This window comes from Macrobrachium rosenbergii, chromosome 16 (assembly GCF_040412425.1).
Source record: "Macrobrachium rosenbergii isolate ZJJX-2024 chromosome 16, ASM4041242v1, whole genome shotgun sequence".
Taxonomy (NCBI): Eukaryota; Metazoa; Arthropoda; class Malacostraca; order Decapoda; family Palaemonidae; genus Macrobrachium; species Macrobrachium rosenbergii.
In genome coordinates, this window is record NC_089756.1 from 56,124,478 (window position 1) to 56,145,989 (window position 21,512).

Consider the following 21,512-nt stretch of genomic DNA (forward strand, 5'->3'; position numbering starts at 1 on the left):
TATATATATATATATATATATATATATATATAAATGGATGCATGTGTGTGTGTGTTCTAGCATAACTCTGAAATGCATAGAGCAATTTCAACCAAACTTGGTATATATACACTTACTATCTAGAATATAATACTGTGGGGTAAAACATCACTAGCACCAAAGGTGGGTTGGGGGTGGGAAGGGTTTCCCTGAAGCAGGGATGGTTCTGCCTCACAGAATTAGTATCAAATAAACTCTACAGGTTTGTCATACCTCATTTCGGTATACATATGTCTTACTATCTGGAAAAGAATACTGTGGGGAGAAGACATCACTGGCACCAAAAGAGGTGGGGGTGGGAATGGGGTGATGTAAAAATAACCGAAAATGACAGATAGTGTCTAATCCATAATTTTCGAGGTCGCTGAGATGAATAGTGACACTCCCAATGCCCTTTAAGTCCAAGTTCAGCCCCGATAGGAAGGGGATGTGAGTATAGATGAAAAATAAAATATCAAAAATGACAGATATTAGTGTCTAATCTATAGCTTTCAGTCACTGAGATGAATAGTACACTCCTGATGCCCTCTAAGTCCAAGTACAGCCCTGATAGGAAGCGGGGGGGGGGGCAGTGTGTGTTGAAAAGGGGTGAAAAATAAAATCTCAAAGATCACAGATATTAGTGCCTAATCCATAGTTTTCAAGGTAGCTGAGATGAATAGTCACTCTCCTGATGCCCTTTGAGTCCGAGTTCAGCCCCAGTAGGAATGGGGAGTAAGAAGGGGTGAAATATAAAATGTCAAAAATACTGGGCAAGGTAACTGAAGCAACTATCTTAACAGCAAAGGAAGAGAGTGTGAGTGAGAGAGAGGAGAAAGAGGGAAAGAGAGAGAGAGAGAGAAAGGGAGAGGAAGTGACAGAGAAAATAGAGGGGGTGTTAGGGAGGAGAAAGAGAGAGAGAGAGAGAGAGAAAGGGAGGAAGTGAGAGAGAGAGAGTAGAGAGGGTATAAGGGAGGAGAAAGAGAGAAAGAGTGAGGGAGAGCTGGAAAGAGAGTGAGAAAGCAGAGGGGGTGTTAGAGAGGAGAAAGAGGGAAAGCATGAGGGAGAGTTGGAAAGAGAGAGAGAGAGATTATTGGTTGTCATTCTGAGTTTTCCCAGGCAGCGCCGGGTTGGTCAGCTAGCATTTACATATATATACTATACATATACATATATATATATATATATATATATATATATATATATATATATATATATATATATACAATATACATATATACAGTATATATATGCATATAATTCTTTCTCACGCTTTCCCTCGTATGCAAGCTCTCTTGTTTACACTGTACGTATAAATGTGTTTGGTGATATGTGCTAGAACATATGCGTATGTGGAGAGACAGAGAGGCGACCTGTGAGTCATACAAAACTCGACAGGTGTTCCAGATGTGGTTCATGTACATGTACAGTATGTCTGCCCCCATCAGCTTATTCAGGTGAAGGACAGAGGAAGAAGCCCTCTGCTCCATTTGAGGGTTAACAGGCAACACCGTGTGTTGTTTAGTCATACTCAGGATTCTTCTTTAGTTAGAGCTAAAGTAAAATGGGGACTTAAAACAAGAGCGGAAAAGAGAGCGATATCGCTCTTGGAGGGAGAGGCAGGGCGAATGTTAGTTCTGATTTGTATTCAGTGCTGGGATTAGCTGACGTAAGGCAGGGACTCCTTCGAGAAAGGGGGCGCATTTCATTTGGGCGAATTTGGCGATTAGTGCATATATCATTTGGGTGACTATTCATTATATCGTTTGGGCGACAAAATATCAAAATCCCGCAAATTGTCACCAATCATTTGGGCGAATCAGAGTAAGTAAAAAGAGGCAGAAGTATTTTAGGACATGTTTTCACGTGGTGATAATTATGTTACCAATTGGCTGATAACTCAGTAGTTATCTGGTTAATAATTGAGAATAGTTATCAGTTCTCCAGTCAGTGGCGCAAAAAGTGCAGATTCATACTGAAACAAACCGACGAAAAAGGTGCTTGATATTCTCTGGCTTTTCGTATAAACACTATATTGAAGAATGGTGATGTTTCGCGGCGCTGCGCAAACAACAAAACCAAATGTAAAGCCAGAATTAGGACTGACGAAAGTGGAAAAACGTTCATAAAATGAATATATATGATTATATTTTGTTCTTAGGTTTGTAAATATATTAACACTTTTTAAATAAATAAATATGGTATTAAAAGTTTTACTGCAGGTATTACTTAATTCCTATGTTTAGTTGGTGCAGTGTAACTTGAGATTTCATGTGTCTTAAGATGAAGAACACTGTTTCAGGTATACAATTATATAAGTAATATTTTCAAACAGAAAAAAAAGTCTTAAAGCCACTAGAGGTCTACATCGTGATCAAGACATGACTTTCGCCCAAATGAAAACAAAGCAGCCGCCCAAATGATAATATTTTTTCGCCCTAGTGAAATGCGCCCGGGAAAGGGAGTTCAGTTTTCTGACCTCATCAGATTCTTTTCCTTAACATCCTTGAAGAAATGGATGGCTACTCGCGTGCCCGCGCAGCTGTGTGATGATCAAATCGGGCAATGGTTTAAGCAGTAAAGACAGTCTGTGGAAATCAGGAATATACGCCTCCATCTTTGCTGTAATTACCCCACATTAAAGCTGTAGCCATCAAACAAAAAGTGTGCTGATAGGTCCCGAAAACAGAGCAATTAGAGAGGGAAGTGTTTTTGAGAGGAAGCAGCAAACTTCATGGAAAGGGCCTCAAACTTCGCCTCGCTTATTCAGAGATTGTGCAAGATGTTTTTAGTTCGTCTCATGATGTCGGAAATAGGAAAACTAGAATGCGCCTCCCACAGGTGTCTGCCTCGAAGAACTTCTGCCTTTCTTCATGGTGTACGTTGAAAAAATCATGAGAGAAAGTAGCTAATTTTTTTATGTAAAGTCTGTAAGGCTGTATTTCATGATATGAAATACTGAGAGGAGTTATTACTATGAAAGTCGATGAACATGTAGCAGGAATACATGCAGTAACATTTAAACCAAGAACTTTCGAGAAACAGGGTAAAAAGCAGATAATTGTTATCATAATTTTTGTAATAATGATGTATTACTTGTCATGCATTTCACTAGTAACTGGAACGCTTACAGAACTAGCAATCAGTGAACACTGGAGGCACATGACAGATGTGACGACCCGAGTCCCTGAGTCATACAACAGGTGTGTTGATGTTTATGCAAATGTACATTCCACATTTGAAAGGAGCCTTCGAAGAGAAGTTATGAAGGTAAATAAGGGAAGAATGAAGTGGGGGTTGTTTTTGGCATCTGTTTTCCAACATTTCTGTGGATGAAGATAAAAGAGAAGAGTCGTCATATTTGTGAATTATAGAATAAAAAAAAAGACGGGTCAGACAAGAGTTAGAGGTGTGGATACGCCCATGGAATCGGAGCAGTTCTATGTGATCATTTTGTCAGTCTTCCCTATAGAGACTAGCTGCTTAACGTGGAAATTTCATTTAAAAATGAAACTATTAAATACGAAATATTAAGTGAGTCTGTACTACTCTCCTTCAGTTTTAGAATACTTCTTTTGTTTTTTCGTTTTTTTTTGTTTTTGTTTTCTTCGTCGACAGTGACTTATCTATCCTTCCACAGAAATCCTTCTCACCCAGCGCTATATGTTTCTGTTCTTTCCCATGCAAACGTATTACATTCATATGGTTCAGCCTGAACTGCTCTATTCAAGGATAGAACCAAATAAAGGAATCCAAAGTGCCAGTGTCGCCATTAATTTGAAGGAAAACGGGCAAGCGCTTGTATGGAAACATGTTTAACAAAGGAGGAAGTGCTTGTATGCTTAGTAATAAGATGAAGAAAGAAAAACGTAAGAGCCTGAAGAGTTGCAGGGTCTACGAGTTTTGGGCTTTCTGGGAATTTAACTGTAATTTTTCGGTGAGGTGGAGCAAGAAAGCCTGAACAAGTTTCCTTTGCGATAGCGAAAAATTTTCAGGTCTAATGTGTAATTTAACACACGTATCATCCAAAATTCGTTTTCGGGACATAAACGAATTCTTCGTTTCTCACCCTACTTATTACTGTCGACCTCAGGCATACGCGTAGCATACAGTATACGTATACAACATAACGGGATGGAATTGTCTTTTAGCAAGTACATTAATCTCACTACTTGTCCATTTAAGAGGAAACCATATAACTTTTCACAAGAAAATTCACTTGTTGAATGAACTAGATTATTTCGTGCCAGTGCTGTAAACTGTTTCTGAAGTGATATAAAACCTCATGGATAAGGGAATTCGGAAATGAGGTAATTGACAAAAGGAGACAGAAGCCAAAAATCAGGTGAACATTTAACACTTGATGACGAGGCTTGACCTACATCGCATCGACCTTATACTTTGGTCTGACCTCGATTGAAACATCATCATTTTGTTCTTATATATAACCACCTGAATTCAGAGCAGCCAACACTCCCTAACCCCCAACCCCACCTCCCCAAGAACAGTGACGTTTCTGGTTCAACACCACTCTTTTCAACCCACAACATTGTTTGGTGTTCAACCAAGTCCAGCCTACCCTCAACAACGACTGCTTGGTACCACTTGACTCACCCTCCCAGTAGCCGTGTATTTACTCGTAGATTAAATCCGTTTCTGTTTTTCCGAAAAAATATTTTTAATTTGATTCGTATTTTCATCGCCACAACAAGAATTTTAGCTTAGCCTTTCCCTTCACACCACGATGTCTTTTCCTCCATCCACGCCAAACGCCCCCACAAGTGTGGTCATTAGTTCAATTCTACTTTTCTCGCACTCACGACTAAGTTTTTAAACTCACACCACATCCATTCTCACAATTATGTCTTTACATTAACCAGTCTGCTTAAATTCACTTCAAGCTCCTCCATGGTCAATGTAGGAGGAAGGAGAAAGGGAACGTAGAATGCTGAATTGCTGCTTTGACGTGTGGTACTGAGCTCTTCTTAAAATTCCATTTATATCCGTATGTGATTCAGCTCACTGAAAGTATTTTATTGTCTGTCCTCAGTCGTTGCTGTTATATATATATATATATATATATATATATATATATATATATATATATATATATATATATATACATTACATATAAACTGAGGCAGGCCATTGTCCATAGAGATATCAAAAGATGAAAGGAAAAGGATAACAAATACTCTGGATGGATGTATTCTGAAGGAGGTCATTGTTGCACAGTAAAGGAAAAGCAGGACAAGTAACCCGGACATACGCTGAATCAGGTAATTTTTTCGAGAGATTAAGAGACAAAAGAAAAAGGGTGATGAATAGTCCTGAAACGCACTGAGGCAGGTCATTGTCCTTGGAGAGATTAAGAGATAAAAGGATGACAAATAAATCAAATACACAACAAAGCAGGCCATTGTTGTTGGAAAGGTTAGAAGTTAAGAGATAGATGAAAAACATAACAAATAGCCTGAACTTACACACAAGTAGGCCAGTTTTTTTTTTTTTTAGATATTAGAAGAGAAAAGGGAAGGATGACGAATAGTCCAGATATACAATGAGGTAAGTCATTGTTGTGAGAGAGATAGGGAGCAAAGCCTTGACATATATACTGAAGCAATTCATTGTTCTTAGAGAGATTAGGTGATAAAGGAATGGATGGCGAAGAGTATCCGCACACAGAAAAGCAGGTCATTGTTCTTAGAGAGGTTTTGCAATAAAAGGAAAAGGAGAACGAATAATCCTATTATACAGTGAGACAGGTCATTGTTTTTGGAGAGATTAGGGGATAAATAGGAAACGAATGACTAATGAGTCTGGTAGACAGGGAAGCCAGTCATCGTTCTTATAGATTTTAAAAGATAAAAGGAAAGGGATGGAAAATAGTCCGGATATGTACTGAACTAGTTATTATCCATGGAGACATTAGGAGATAATAGGGAAAGTATGACGGATAGTCCTGATATAAAATAAGGCAGGCCATCGTCTTAGGGAGATTTAAGATAGAAGGAAAAGGATAACGAAGAGTCAAGATATACACTGAGTGAGGTCGTTGTTCTTAATGAATAAGAGATAGAAGGAGAAGTATGATTAGAGATAATAGGGAGAGTAGAACGAGTAGTCCTGATACAGGTCATTCTTCTTAGAAAGACTAAGAGACACAATGAAAAGGTTGACGAATATTCCAGATACACATTGAGACACCGAGGAAAGTCATTGTTCTCAGAAAGGTAAATGGAACATTACGATGATTAACCCTGATACACCGAGGAAGATCACTGTTCCTAGAGATTTTAGGAGACAACATGAAAGGTATGAAAAACAGTCCGAACATATGGTACACTGAAGAAGTAAAAGGAAAAGCATAATGACTAGTCCTGATATACAGTGTGGCAATTCATTGTTCACTGAGAGATTAAAAGGTAAAAAAGGAAGGGGATGATGAATAGTCTGGGGAACATTTTTTATAATTGGTCAATTTTTTGGCCGTCACATATTTCCAGAACTGAAAGTTAGACGTTAAAAATGCCATGTGGGAAAAACTTTGTTGAAAAACATGTAAAAAGAATGAAAAAATATGAGCCTCAACGAAAAAATATGAAAATTCAAAATATTCGGTTTAAGCGATACAAAGGGTTGCTGTGCATAATTGCTGGTTGCTGAGCTTAGGTACGGGGTAACAGATTCAGAAATCTATGGGGAACAGTTATTAGGTTCATGTACAATTTCTCCAAATATTTTGTGAGGAATCTGTGTTTCGCACTCAGATGCCCGTTTTCTGATGACTGAAATTTTTTATTTCCCGAGTGCGTCAGTTCTGTCCCTAACTCCCCGATGAGAATCTGTGCAAACGTAATTTCTGAGATTACATCTCGGACAAGTAAACACACAGACCACTGACGACCGCATTACAAGATGGAGAGAGTCCTTTTTTATTTGAATTTGGATTCCAGTGTCAAGGAGTTTTTAAGAATTCAGTTAAAATCCAAATTCTGAAAACTTTTCGAAATAACTGTCTAAATTTTGTCTACTTTTCTCAGTTAATGAAGTGTGTGAGGCATGAAGTCATTTTCGGCACTACAGGTACCTACGGAATATTCACCTGGAAAACAGTCACTCAGTCATTCTCCCTGTTGCTTCTGATTTTCAAGAATTTTTAAACCTTTTATTTTCATGTCTTTCCTGGAAATTCTAACTTTCTTATCTTTTTATTTTGTCGGTACGTGTTGTAGTCTACATTATTTGTAGCATTTTCACGATTTTTTCAGCTGACTTTTTTGCATGTTATTTGTCACTTCCTTTTAGAACCTTGAAAATGGGATGAATCCAGTACATTATATATATATATATATATTATATATATATATATATATATATATATATATATATATATATATATATATATATATATATATATATATATATATATATATTACCCGACAAAGAGTTGATCCCATTGCTTACCTTTGCTAAAAGTAAAAAAATTTCATCTGTTGGTAGCTTGATGGTGACCGCATCAAAGTTGCTACTGGCTTCGTACGCTTGTACATACCTACGCGCATCTCTCTCTCTCTCTCTCTCTCTCTCTCTCTCTCTCTCTCTCAGGTCTACAGCGAAACAAGCATTGCCCAAAATAATTTGTTTGACGATAATCTAACATAACTGGATAGCAAGAAACAAGATATGAAATAGAATGGAATACTAATGCTCACCAAATGATCAAATATTATATTAAGGTCCACCAAATTCAACTAATTATTCTCTCTAAACAATTTCCCCACAATAGGTCGAAATAAGTCATAGTCCATTATATTCTCCAATGAGTACATCTTAACCTCTTCCTCAGCGTAACATCTAAAGAAGTCAAATAAAACCCTTGTTAAACAAATGTATAAAAATAAAGATATCGGAATTCCTCCCATGTTGCTTATGAAGTATACACAGTGTAAAAAATGCCTGACACTGGTGAGATATATGTTAAATGAAAAGAACAATCTACAGTTTGGGAAATCAAAAATGTTTTGCTACCTCCAAACAGCAATGTTCAGTCTTAATCGACAGGTCTCGAACCACCAGAGCCTTCACCGAAGGCTTCTATCAAAATTCGTTGTTGATCTTAGAATGACAATTTGTTTGATAACTAATGCCTTCGCACCCTGGGCTCCGCCCCCAAAAAACACACATTTGAATGAATTCTCCGGAGCCTGGAAATTTCCAGCGAACAAACTCATAAAGTCTTATTGCCAGGCGGGGATGTTCTCACGTCTCAAGAATATCTGATGCATTTGACACGCATCCACTTTTCCTGAGTAGGATGCGCACCAGACAACAGCTAAGCATTCTCTCAAGGTTCTTCACAATGCCTTTAGCCACACTTATTGATAAAAAATCTACTGTGTATTGTAATTCATAAAATATCCGTGACCTGTGAACTTTTCATATATAATTATATATATATATATATATATATTTATATATATACTTATCATATATATATATATATATATATATATATATATATATATATATATATATAATATATATATATATATATATATATATATATATATATATATATATATATATATATATATATATATATATATGATATCTATTTTGAGAGAGACCGAAAACTGAATAGCCATTGCAGTAGAGCTTAAAAGACCCTTCAACTGCAATGCCTTGTTTTCACTTAGCACTTTCATTAAATCAGTCAACAATACTTCCTAAGGAAAACCTATCTCATGTCAGGCAGAAAGAAATACAGAACGTAGAATTTGTCCGCAGACATCCAATATCCCGAGTATCAACATCTAGATCAAACGTTTTATTACATCCGGCTGCTCATCTCGATTCCAAGAGTTCAAAGCGAACGGCTCGGACAAAATCTTTTTAAGATAAATTTATGAGAAAAAGGACAGATGGAGGCGAGTAGGAAGAACAGGACCTGCCCGAATATTATAAGATATAAACGAAGCCGCTATATGTATATGTGCATACACACACAAACACACATATATGTGTGTGTGGGTGAGTGTATAAAACACAGCATTTCCACCTTCCGGTTGGTCTCTTTAGCATAATAAGTCGTACTTCGAATCTTAGATATCATCAATTATAATAACAGTTGTAATGGTTGCTTGTTGTCTGGTGTTCAGCCACCAACCGGGTACGAGTATTAGTCAATGATTTGTTTGCTATTTCCTTTTTACAGGTAACCTATTATATAAGCCGTTATCAGATAAAAGTATCTTGGCTGTTTAAGCCCAGAGCTTTTTACGTAACCAGGAAACTGTTACGGTATGATTATTATTATGCTCTCGAAGAGGCCTATTGGAGGATAAGACTTTTCAGGAATGATTCATTCGGCCTTGCCATTGTTTCCTGATCTTATTGAGGAATAAGTTTTCATATGAAATGCTCGTAAAAAAGACTATTGATATATATATATATATATATATATATATATATAATATATATATATATATATATATATATATATATATATATAAATATGTATGTATGTATATATGTATGTATGTATGTATGTACAGTATATATATATATATATATATATATATATATATATATATATATATATATATATATATATATATATATATATATATATATATATATATATATATATATATATATATATATATATATATATATATATATATATATATATATATATATATACTGTAAATATATGCGTGTGAGCGTGGGTACGTATGCATGTCTATTTTAGAAAATTCACAGCCGATCTTATTACCGTCAAAGAAATCATCATCAAGCAATTCATCGCTAAGAAGTGGAAAGAAAAAAGATATATTTCCATTATTTCCTAAATATACCGGATCGAAACCGTAAAAATCAAAGTAAGTTTTAGAAAGATAGAGATTTACACAAATTTATTTATTATAAATATTTTTAAAAACATACATATTTGCATATAGAATAACAAGTAAAAATTTTTATGAACCACTCTACGCAGATAGTTACACGACCGTTTGGATCACATGCCTGACCAAGTCTGAATTCGTTAGGGACAAGACTATTCACTTCCTCTGTCTGAACAAACTGAGGGGATATTTCTGAAGAATCTCTTTATCGCATCCTGAAAATTCACCTCCAGCTCTTCACTGTCAATAATTAGCCTCTAAACATTTTACCGTCAAACGAATCACCATCAAGCAATTCACCGCCGGCATTTTTGTTATCACTTATTTACGGAAATAGTTTAACAGTCTTTTAGTCTACTATATGCGTAAATAAGTGATAAAAAAATCCTGGCGATGAATTGCTTGATGGTGGGTGCTTCGTTTGATGGCAAAATGTTTAGCGATTAATTGTTGACGGTGAAGAGTTGGCGGTGAATTTTCAGGGTGTGGTGTTCACAAATGACAAGCCGCACAAACTGTTTAATATGCCTTTCACTCTACCTTAGGAGCAACTTGCGCCCAAGGAGATTTATAATTGAAGAGTGTTTCTTACCTGGCAGGATTCGAGCCGATGCCTGGTTTAGAGACAATGATAGACAGTGACCTGGACCACCCGGCTATCAAGATAAAAGTTGATATCGACTCTGCTGTCCATATGCTTACTGATTTAGGTTCTGTACTCTTCAGCCTTGGTAGGCAACTCTTTTAGGAGAAGGACACTCCGAAATCAAACCAGCGAGTAGATAGACCTGGTAGGCAACCCTTCCAAGAGATGGTACTCTGAATACAAACCTTGGTCTCCAACCTTGGACTGTGCCATAGCCATTGAACCGTGGCCTTCCATGGTCTTGGGTTTGAGTTCCCTTGCTTGAGGGTACAATCAGGCATTTATCCTCTTTTTTGTTCACTTTTCCTGTTTTTTTTCGAAAAGTACAGTGTAGACAGGCTGATGAGAAAGCAAAAGTTGCTCGGTGGATTATCAGGAAAGTGCCTTCGTCTTTAACTAATTTTTTCCTTCTGAGCGTTTTATAATTTCTAAATCCATCCTGACTGTCTTCCCTCAGGTGTTGTGGCAAACCTGGCGGATTTCTTATTAGCCTCACAAGGTGTACCTGCCCTACCTTTTTGGCAGTTGCTTCAGGCGCTTTTTTCAATGACATGGTCACGTTCATTTATACTTAATGTAAATACAGTTGTTATTGATGGTATTGTTGTTTGTTGTTCTGTTGATTTTTACAATGTTACTGTTGTTATGAGTCTGTTTATTAGTTTTGCTACTGATTTTATGTCGTTAGTTTTAATTCTTTCGAGAGTCATTTAGCTGAACCCTGGGGTTGTTACTCATTACAGTAAGAAAAATTGCAAAGTACTTTACTCGGATATTCGAGGCTTAAGGTCAATTGTCTTGATCTTCAGAGTTGTGTCCGTAACTGCGATTTGATGTTTTTATTTGAGACTCTTGTACTGTAAGTAGTCAAGTCAAAGGTTGAGTTTTTAATCCCGGGGTTTGATGGCCCTGACTTTATTTATCGTCGCAACATCCGACATACGCAAGGTATACACTAAGTCCGGACGAATCATTCATCGTCAGAAAAATTTGGTGTGTAGTTGTCATGAAGTTCTTTGTCTTAAGATTTTCAGTAAGTTCTACAGTATTTACGTACTCAGTCCAAATATCGACGATTCTATATATGGCTGTCTCTTGGAAAGAACAATAATAATAATAATAATAATAATAATAATAATAATAATAATAATAATAATGATCTTCACATACTCTCGTGACTTTTTTATTCCAATATTAAGACACAAATACTATTTTTAATACCCAGTTCAGTATACCCGTAGGAATAACTAACACCCAATGGGAAGTATTATTGATGAATAGTTCGTCCCCGGCAGGATTCGAACCGATGCCTGCTTAATATTTGTGAATATAAAACATTCAAGAATGTACGAAACAAAAATTCATAATAAGGCAAGTGTTACAAACTTACCAATCAGCTATCACAGGGGAGGGGTTGAGGTCGATTTTAAGTACAGAACCTGTATTCAAAGGTGAATGTACAACAGAATCGGTATCAAAATTATATCTCTCCTGGAAGCCGGGTGGTTTAAGTTACTTTCTATAGCCGCTTCTTGACCAGGCATCGACTCGAATCTTGCCCGGGACGAAACGCCTCCTAGTTATAATTCCCTTTGGGTGTAAGTTATTCCTAAGGTATGTGAATTGGATACTAAATGGTATTTGTGGATTAATTTTTGATAAAACGTAAAAAGTGCATGTGACAAAAACTCGTGTATATATATATATATATATATATATATATATATATATATATATATATATATATATATATATATATATATATGTGTATGTATGTATGTATATATCATATCATATTTGGTCGGATGCAGCAGACTAAATACAGTTCCAGCCATTTTTCATACTACAAAATATATAGCACAATTTAGCGACGGGTTCTGTGCACAACTGCATCGTCAGCTTTGGTATTGAGGAATCAGTATCAATATCAGTATGACTGTGCCGAGTTTCCTGTGCCAGAGTCATATTTTCTGGTCCCTTGACTAAACAAGACGATCGAAGTTCAAAGGGATGGAAATTTAATTGGCGCATATTTCAAATATAGGATGAAGTTCATGACGAGAGCGCGTCATGCCCGGTCGTTATTATTCCGGGATTTTTAACAGAACCTGTTATGTTTCCCTTTTCAATTTTACTGTAAAACGCTCACCTTTGAAGTTGGAAGGGAGTGACGTGCAGACTTGGTAGCAAGCATTAATATTTTCATCCCTATTTGTGTCTGCCGTTTGCTTATTGTATAGTTTTATAAAGGCGCCAATGAATAAATATCCGTGAGGTAGGGATGGATTTCATGGGATTGTTCATCGATGAGTGCACGTTCTCTGCCTTTTGAAAGAGTTCAGTTACGGTCTCGGTTGCATACCGACCATATGTGATATAGGTGGGGGGTTGCCGCTCCCTTTGCTTCCGGCTTTAATAAAGCAGTCATTTAGATTTGCGTGAGGGAAATATTGGTAAAGTTTCGAAAACCTCGTGGATTTGACAATTCTTCCTTGAATACCTTTTAACAAAGACTTTAAAAATATTACCAGTTTTTTTATTAATCTGCAACATGGAGAATACAGCATAATAACGTTTTACTTTAACTCTTAAGTCAGTTCACACACACACACACACACACATTATATAAATACATATATATATATATATATATATATATATATATATATATATATATATATATATATATATATATATATATATATATATATATATACAGGTTGGCTATAAAGTCTCTTTACAATTTAAAAATATATTACAAAAGCCATTGCTGAGATAATTAAATCCCATTTGTTCTATGTACTCAGAGTATATCAAAGTTTTTAATCACATTGCATGTGTGTATTTCAGGTACCCTGTTGATGAAGGAGGTACTGTTAAATGAACCCCTAAAAACTGGCTACTCCTCAAGAAAAAGGACAATGTGCGTCATGGTTTATCGAAACAAAATCGGATACACAGACTCAGAGAAACTACAGAACTAAGTATGGGACAGATCCACCGTCATGTCCGTTAATTCGTGCATGGCACAAGAAATTTATGGAGACAGGGACAGTGTTGCATAAAGGGAGGAGTGGACGACCAAGAACATCTGAGGAAAGCATCGATCCCGCAAGACAAGCCTTTGATCGTTCTCCAAAGTCCATTCGTAATGCTGCCAGACACTTACAGCTACCACATTCAACAGTGCACAGAGTCCTACACAAGAACTTGCGATTGTATGCTTTAAAAGTGCAACTCATGCAGGCACTGGGGCCAAATGATAAACCAAGACGAAAAGAGTTTGCAGTTAACATGCTGGAACGAAAATCTGAGGGTGAAACGTTCCTCAACAGAGTTTGTTTCAGTGCTGAGGCAACCTTTCATGTTTCAGGAAAACTGAACACACATAACGTGAGAATCTGGGGATCAGAACATCCCCATGTGTCTGGGAAACTTCACCAGATAGTCCAAAGGTGAATGTGTGGTGTGGGATCATATGCAATCAAATCATTGGTCCATTTTTCTTCAACCAGACATCAGTTACTGCAGATGTTTACCTTGACCTTTTGACTGAATATGTGGCATCACAACTAGTTGACCCTCAGCCGACCATCATTTTCCAACAAGATGGTGCACCACCACATCGGGGACTGCATGGTCATGGGTTCCTAAATCAAACATATCCAGACTGTTGGACTGGAAGGGATGGCCCAATTCCCTGGCCACCTCGTTCACAAGATATCACTCCCCTGGGCTTCTCTCCATGGGGTTATGTTGAAGACATCGCATATTGAACAAAGATGTGGGAGATCACTGATCTTAAGCAAAAGATCATTAATGCCATTGCCATCTCTGACGAGGCTATGATACAGTGAACATGTCAAGAAATCCAATAACGTCTTGATGTGCTTAGTGCAACTATGGTGTACATATAGAAGTGTATTAAATAAGGCAAAAAACTTTAATATTTACTCCTCATTTTGTAATAATTTCCACATATTTGTCTGTTCATTTGGTTTTGTAATATATTTTTTAAACTGCAAAGAGACTTTATGGACACCCTGTATATATATATATATATCATATATATATATATATATATATATATATATATATATATATATATATATATATATATATATATATATATATATATATATACACACATTACTTTATAGATACATTTATAATTATTTATTTATATTTTATCTATTATTTATATATAAATTTATATACATACATATATATACATACATATATATATATATGTGTGTGTGTGTGTGTGTGTGTACATATTTATATACATACATATATACAAATCACCTACCAACAGGTTTCTGTATTTTCTTTTTCAATAATGCTACGAGTACTTATGAATAGTGTTTGTGTCCATATTTGTGTACATTCGTGTCTTATTTATACATAGTTATGAATTTACATTATATACATATATATATATATATATATATATATATATATATATATATATATATATATATATATATATATATATATATATATATATATATATATATATATATATATATATATATAAAGGCAATGCCACGAAGGAAAGAGAAACGACGGAGTGGTGCTAGGCCTTTCGATTTACTGTCCTTTACTTGGATTCCAGGTAAATATTTTCCTTTATAATCCCCATCTGTCATTTATACGAGCTTTCTTTGTAAACTTATTCTTATATTTCTATCATCCTGCTAAGTAAAGGACGTAAGTGGCATTGCCTTTATTTACATATTCATCACGTTCCGTATTGTCGTGATTCAGTTATATATATATATATATATATATATATATTATATATATATATATATATATATATATATATATATATATTTATATGTATAACAATATATATATATATATATGTATATATATAAATATATATATGTATATATGTATATATATATATATATATATATATATATATATATATATATATATATATATATATATATATATATATATATATATCAAGCGGAGGTTTCTCAAAACCCAACAATACAATGAAGACAGGGAAGCGCAACAACGGGTTAAAGAAGTCGTACTTATTCAGTTTCAACATTTCGAAGCCAGCCAGCAGGCCTCATTATCAAGCTACAAAGGTCACAAACAATACCTAATTAGTGCAATAAAGTTAGGTAACAAATGTTGAAACATACAAAATTGGTTACAATGAAACAAAAACAGCTAAAAGCATGAGTATATATATACAGTATATATATATATATATATATATATATATATATATATATATATATATATATATATATATATATATATATATATATATATATATATATATATATATATATATATATATATAGAAAACCATAATGACCTCGTATGTTATTTATAAGTTTCTTGTCCTCGGTGTAATCGAGGAACCTATATATGATTCACACATAGGTTACTGAGCTAATCGAATCGACATTATAGAGCTGTCAGCTATAGAACTGGCACTAAATTTTGAAATCCCGAATTTTCTAGCATCAGGGATCGTGCCGATAAATGTAGATATTCAGTTCAGTATAAGGATTTTTAAAGTTTTGGGCAGAGTTTCAATCATCAGCTTTTAACAGTTAGTGAATCAAAGTTAATTAAAAAGGTGGTCACTTCAGTGAATACCCATTCCACGTCTACACCCCTTTATCCCTCGTGAACTGTTTACACACGTAAACAGATTTATATTCACTGAGGGGACCAGTTTTTTTAATTAACTTCGATCCACTAACTGTTAAAAGCTGATGATTAGAGGCTCTGTCCAAAACTTTACAGTCCTTCTACTGAACTGAATATTTACATTTATCGGCACGATCCCTGATGCCAGGAAATTCGGGATTTGAAAGTTGAGTGCCAGTTCTATTGCTGACAGCTCTATGGCTGTCGATTCGGACCTTAAGTAACCTATGTGTGGATCCTATATAGGTTCCTCGATTACATCTAGGACAAGTAAGCTTATAAATAACGCACGAGGTCATTATGGTTTGATATATATATATATATATATATATATATATATATATATATATATATATATATATATATATATAAAGTATGATTGTATGCAAACATAGAAACAGATACTTTTCAAAATATTCGTATCTTTCTCTGAAACGAAAGCCCAGAGACCCCACTGGTTGTTGATGAGCTTAACGGTGTCACAGTGATAAGAGTGACTCATGAAACGAGACAGAGACGAACATCTCTGGAAAGCGTTATATGTTGCAAGCCCGATCAAAACCTGATTGCAGTTTTAAAAGGGAATCCTTTTATCTGTGTTGCCATTGTTAGTGTTTGTGTGTTAAGGAGCATACTTTTAACTTCGTCCATTTGAAATCAAGTGAAGCCCATCCCCAGGTGCAGAGCGATTGCCTTTTTCTCCCTTAGATGTATGAACTAGGTCATATTGATTGCACAGAACTAAAGGCTGTGTCTATTTATGATAAAAATCATTTTAGGAAATTTTAAGATTGTGAATTAGTCACACCCCGATATCTGTTGAATTGGATTCCCTTACACTAATATCAAATCATTGATGTAGCCTAATTTGGTCATTTGCGCAAAGATTAAATGGTCTGCTTTTAAGAAGTGCTTAAGTAGAAATTAGCCTGATGTGCGTTAGCTCACTATGAATCGCGAGACAGCGCGAAGAATCAAAAGAAAGAAGAACTAGAAGAAGACTGAAGAAGGAGTCATTTAAATCCATAATAATGTTGGTGTCGTGTTGAGCCCGACTGATTCTGTAGCTTGCTCTACATTGGCTGAAGACGAGCCGCTGACGTCATCGCCACTCTCGCTCTCTCGCAATTACGTCCAATCACTTCCAGTAAAAAATTGTGTTAAGACGCTATTATCATGAGCTCGAGCGAATCCTCTGACAAAAATACGGTTCGTAATGAAGCTTCGGACGGAGAGGGAGAAACTTGTGATGTTGATTCTGCGCTCGAAATTGTACAGATTCATTTTACTGCTGTTGTTTCTTGGGTACACAGTTCTTGAAAGTGTGGCACCTTTGGAACTAGTCATCAGCCGTTGTTGTTCGGTTTTATGAGAAACACCCACACATCATATAGACGACACACATACACACACACATTATATATATATATATATATATATATATATATATATATATACATATATATATATATATATATACATACACAGTATATATATATATATATATATATATATATATATATATATATATATATATATATATATATATAAAAATCATTTTCCCTTGGGAGAGGTGATTGTAGAGAGCGCTACCCTTCCGGTTTTCAACAAGTAATTTCAGAATGGGGTACTCACCCCAGACCCCTTTCCCTAGGATGTTAAATTAGTTTATGTGGTGATGACGTTTGGCATTTCGTGATGATCACCCATCCAAGTATTGACTAGACCCACACACACAGGCGCACGCATACAAGACATACACACACACACACAAACACACACACACACACACACACACACACACACACACATATATATATATATATATATATATATATATATATATATATATATATATATATATATATATATATATATACTGTATATATATATATATATATATAAAGATATTAATTGCTGGCATTTATCTTCAGCTCTCTTAATTACCGGATGAATCTGGAGTTATTAGAAACATGAGCATCGAAATGACGTATTTAGATAAGTAGTAAAACGAAATAAATCAAGATTTTTGATCCGTGCCAGGAGGGGGTTGTGAGCGGGGGCAGACCCTCCTTAGACTCACAGCTGCGTTGCTGTCTGTACATTGCTTTTCGTTAATCTCCATCCGTTCCTGTTGCTACTTCAAGCCCTTTAATTCATTAATATATTATCAAATGAGAACAAGAAAATCATTGCTCTGAAATTGCGACTCTGCTTTGAAGAACTTCACATTCTCCTTAAAGAACTTCGCATTCTTATATTTGCTTCGCCTATTTCTGAAAAATTTGTTTACGATAGCCGTGCCATCACCATTTTCCTAAACATTTTAGCAAAACAAGATTTCTTTAGGATTGCGGAGTTTCTTAACTTTTAAAAACCTCGGTTCGCCTCTTCCTTTGTCACATCCCTTTCCTATTTAAGCATATTTACGAAATTTCCTGTTCCAGAAACTATGATAACAGAATTGTCAGTCAGAAGGACGAAGTTTTATTCCGAGTCCACTCTGCCGAAAAACCCTCCTTTCACCTCCGCTTTCTTTTGATCTATTATTATTGTTATTATTATTAACACGCAGCTCTTCATTCTTCATCGAAAATTACCTGTATTTAAGCTTTCCATTTCTGATTAGCTTCATTTGACCAAATCTTGAATTCTGTTGTTTTTTCTTAAGGGAAACGCAAACATACATAAATAAAGTGAGTCGTTTCTCCTGCCAGGCCTTTCGCCATAGAGATGCTAAACAGTTATACCTGCTACATATTCCTAACTATAAGACTCACCATTCATGCATATATACATACATACATACATGCATACATGCGTACATATTTACATATATAAATACATACACATACATATTTAGAGTACATATAAATTTATAATTACGTAGTAGAGCAAGGGACTTGTATTTGCAAAGTGTGTGATTCAGTCCCAGCATGCGGGCTACCAATCAACCCAATTCTGAAGGCGTACCAGAGTCAATGGTTCGAGAAAAATTGCTGGCCGTATCTACAGTATAGAAATTTGATGGAAGCAGAAGATGCTTCCTTCTGACGTGACGTCCGCTGAAGAGGAAAAGTCTCGTGGTAAATTTACGCATGTGTGTTTGTGCTGTGACAGTTGGACGTTAGAAAAGACTTTGCTTTTTTGGATGTCTTAATAGCTCCTTTCACAACCGCCTCCAGCACGACGGGAATATTTCATTTTTATTTCCACAAAATTCCTGAATGTTCATTCCTTCGAACGGTGGCTGTTTCTCCCTTCTGCGTCACACCGTACTTGTTTTCCTATGCTATTATTTTCTTTCTATTCCCAGAGATGAGGTTGAGAAGAGCTTTAGATTAACCTTCTCGGTGAACTTGAGGAAAAAAGCGTCTCTTGCAACAGAAATATGACGGTGAAAACCGAGACTAATGGCAAAAAACAGGTCACGTTTTTGAAGGGGACTTTCGAGTTCGTGGAGGTTGCTAGGAGATGAACGCCAAGAAATTGCTGTCCTGAGGAAAGAATATCAAAATCCCGTAAACATACCCGGGGCTTCATTATACTTGCTAAGAGGGATGCATAACGTCGTGCTTGACGGAGCGTTCACTGTGCTGCTGGGGAGTGTCCTTTGTAAAATCTGAAGGTGAATTGGTGGTAACGATGTGGCTTTACTATCTCTCTCTCTCTCTTCTCTCTCTCTCTCTCTCTCTCTCTCTCTCTCTCTCTCTCTGAACACACACACAATAGAGCAATAACATATAAGAAAAACAGCCTCGGATAAACTGAGTTATATATTTTCTTTCCACGTCGAGCGGATTTAGAATAGAAACGAATGTATGCTTGCTTGTGAAAGTACAGGTAAAAGCGCAAATGTTTGTAGTGTGTTGTAAAAATACAAATGTCTTGTATGTATTTATATATGTATTTATGGATGAATAACATCTTGAATTACTGTACAGAGTTGAAAAAGTTTAAATACGAATTGTAATTTTTCCGGAGTTACACCACCAGTTTTGTTGTTTATTTAATTTCAGTTTTGTAAATGAACGAAGACTTCTCTCCAACGTTCTCCAAACAAGAAAAAAAGAATCTCTCAGTCTGATGGAAAAAGAAGGACAAGGAAAAATTTAAAAGAAAATATATACTGTCGCTTCATATTAACGTTTCACTGGTCTTCGGTGTCATCGATTTTTCCGGAAAAATGTAAAGAAAAACATTTCAGGCGGAAACAGCACTGACTTATCTAAGTACAAAAATTTTTTAAAGAAAAGATATCAGACGGAAGAAATGGAAGTAAGAAAGAGTCTTCCATACTTTTTTCCAACTGCCACATGCATTTATATTGGTCCTTACCTCAATGATGTTGCAATTGCACACTAATTGTCGTGATTCCTGATCTCGAAGCTCACCGTCTGTAGAAACAAAGTGACCAAAGGGTTCTAAAAGGAATTCCAGATGTTCAGGATCTTGCTCTGAGACTTAGCACTACTTTTCAAAGCACAGGTGCTCCGGACCGAGTCGCAACCCTTTGCGAAATCCTCCTCCCCTTTCGTGGGAATTCTCGGCAATTTCTGACTTGGGAGGAGCAATGCACACCGCCAGCGCTACCCGTATTCCCTCTTTGCACTGACTGGCGGTGCCACAGGTATACGCTGCGAGTCTCAGGTGATTATTGGCACAAGTGGGTGGCACTCTCCAACACCTGTGCAATGAGACTCCCACACCCCCTTCCCCCTTCCAGAACCCTCCTTTCTCTGCCGCTGCGCTAAGGTCTTTTACGTATGTCTGTACATGTGTGCATTTTACCATTTTTGTGCTGTCACGTGTGTACATGATAGTATGTTTACATCATTTTACGTGTGTGTGTGTGTGGCTGTACCTCATGTGTGTACAAGCTTGTGTGTATGCTGAGCTCTTGTGTGTACGTTCATATATTCGTATTATGTATGTATGTATAGGTGATCATAAGGATGTCAAGATTTTGTACTACATTTGTACGTCTAGAATTGTGTTCTGTTCTCATAAGTGGGACTTATGTTTCAACTTGAATTATTTTTGAAAAAAGTTATATATATATATACATATATATATACTGTATATACATATACTGTATACTATATATACATATGTATATATGTGTGTATATATACATATATATATAATATATATACATATATGTATATATACATACATATATATCACTTTATATAAAATTACTACACCTTTGGAATATGTATACCCAAAGGAATTTTGAACCACTGCTCTTAAGATTA

The 21,512-nt window shown here is 35.7% G+C and overlaps 1 protein-coding gene across 3 annotated transcripts in view; it reads right to left on the reverse strand.

Annotated features, from left to right (window-relative positions):
• Nucleotides 1-20,918, reverse strand: part of LOC136847451 (ras and EF-hand domain-containing protein homolog) — a 66,784-nt gene extending 45,866 nt beyond the window's left edge. For 2 of the 3 annotated variants that reach the window (XM_067119155.1, XM_067119154.1), the window contains exon 1: nt 20,593-20,890. The gene's annotated coding sequence lies outside the window, so the exon portion shown is untranslated. Of the gene's footprint in view, nt 1-20,592 lie in introns of all 3 variants that reach the window. The other variant, XM_067119153.1, reaches the window with a different exon arrangement.
• Between the last annotated feature and the right edge of the window lie 594 nt (nt 20,919-21,512).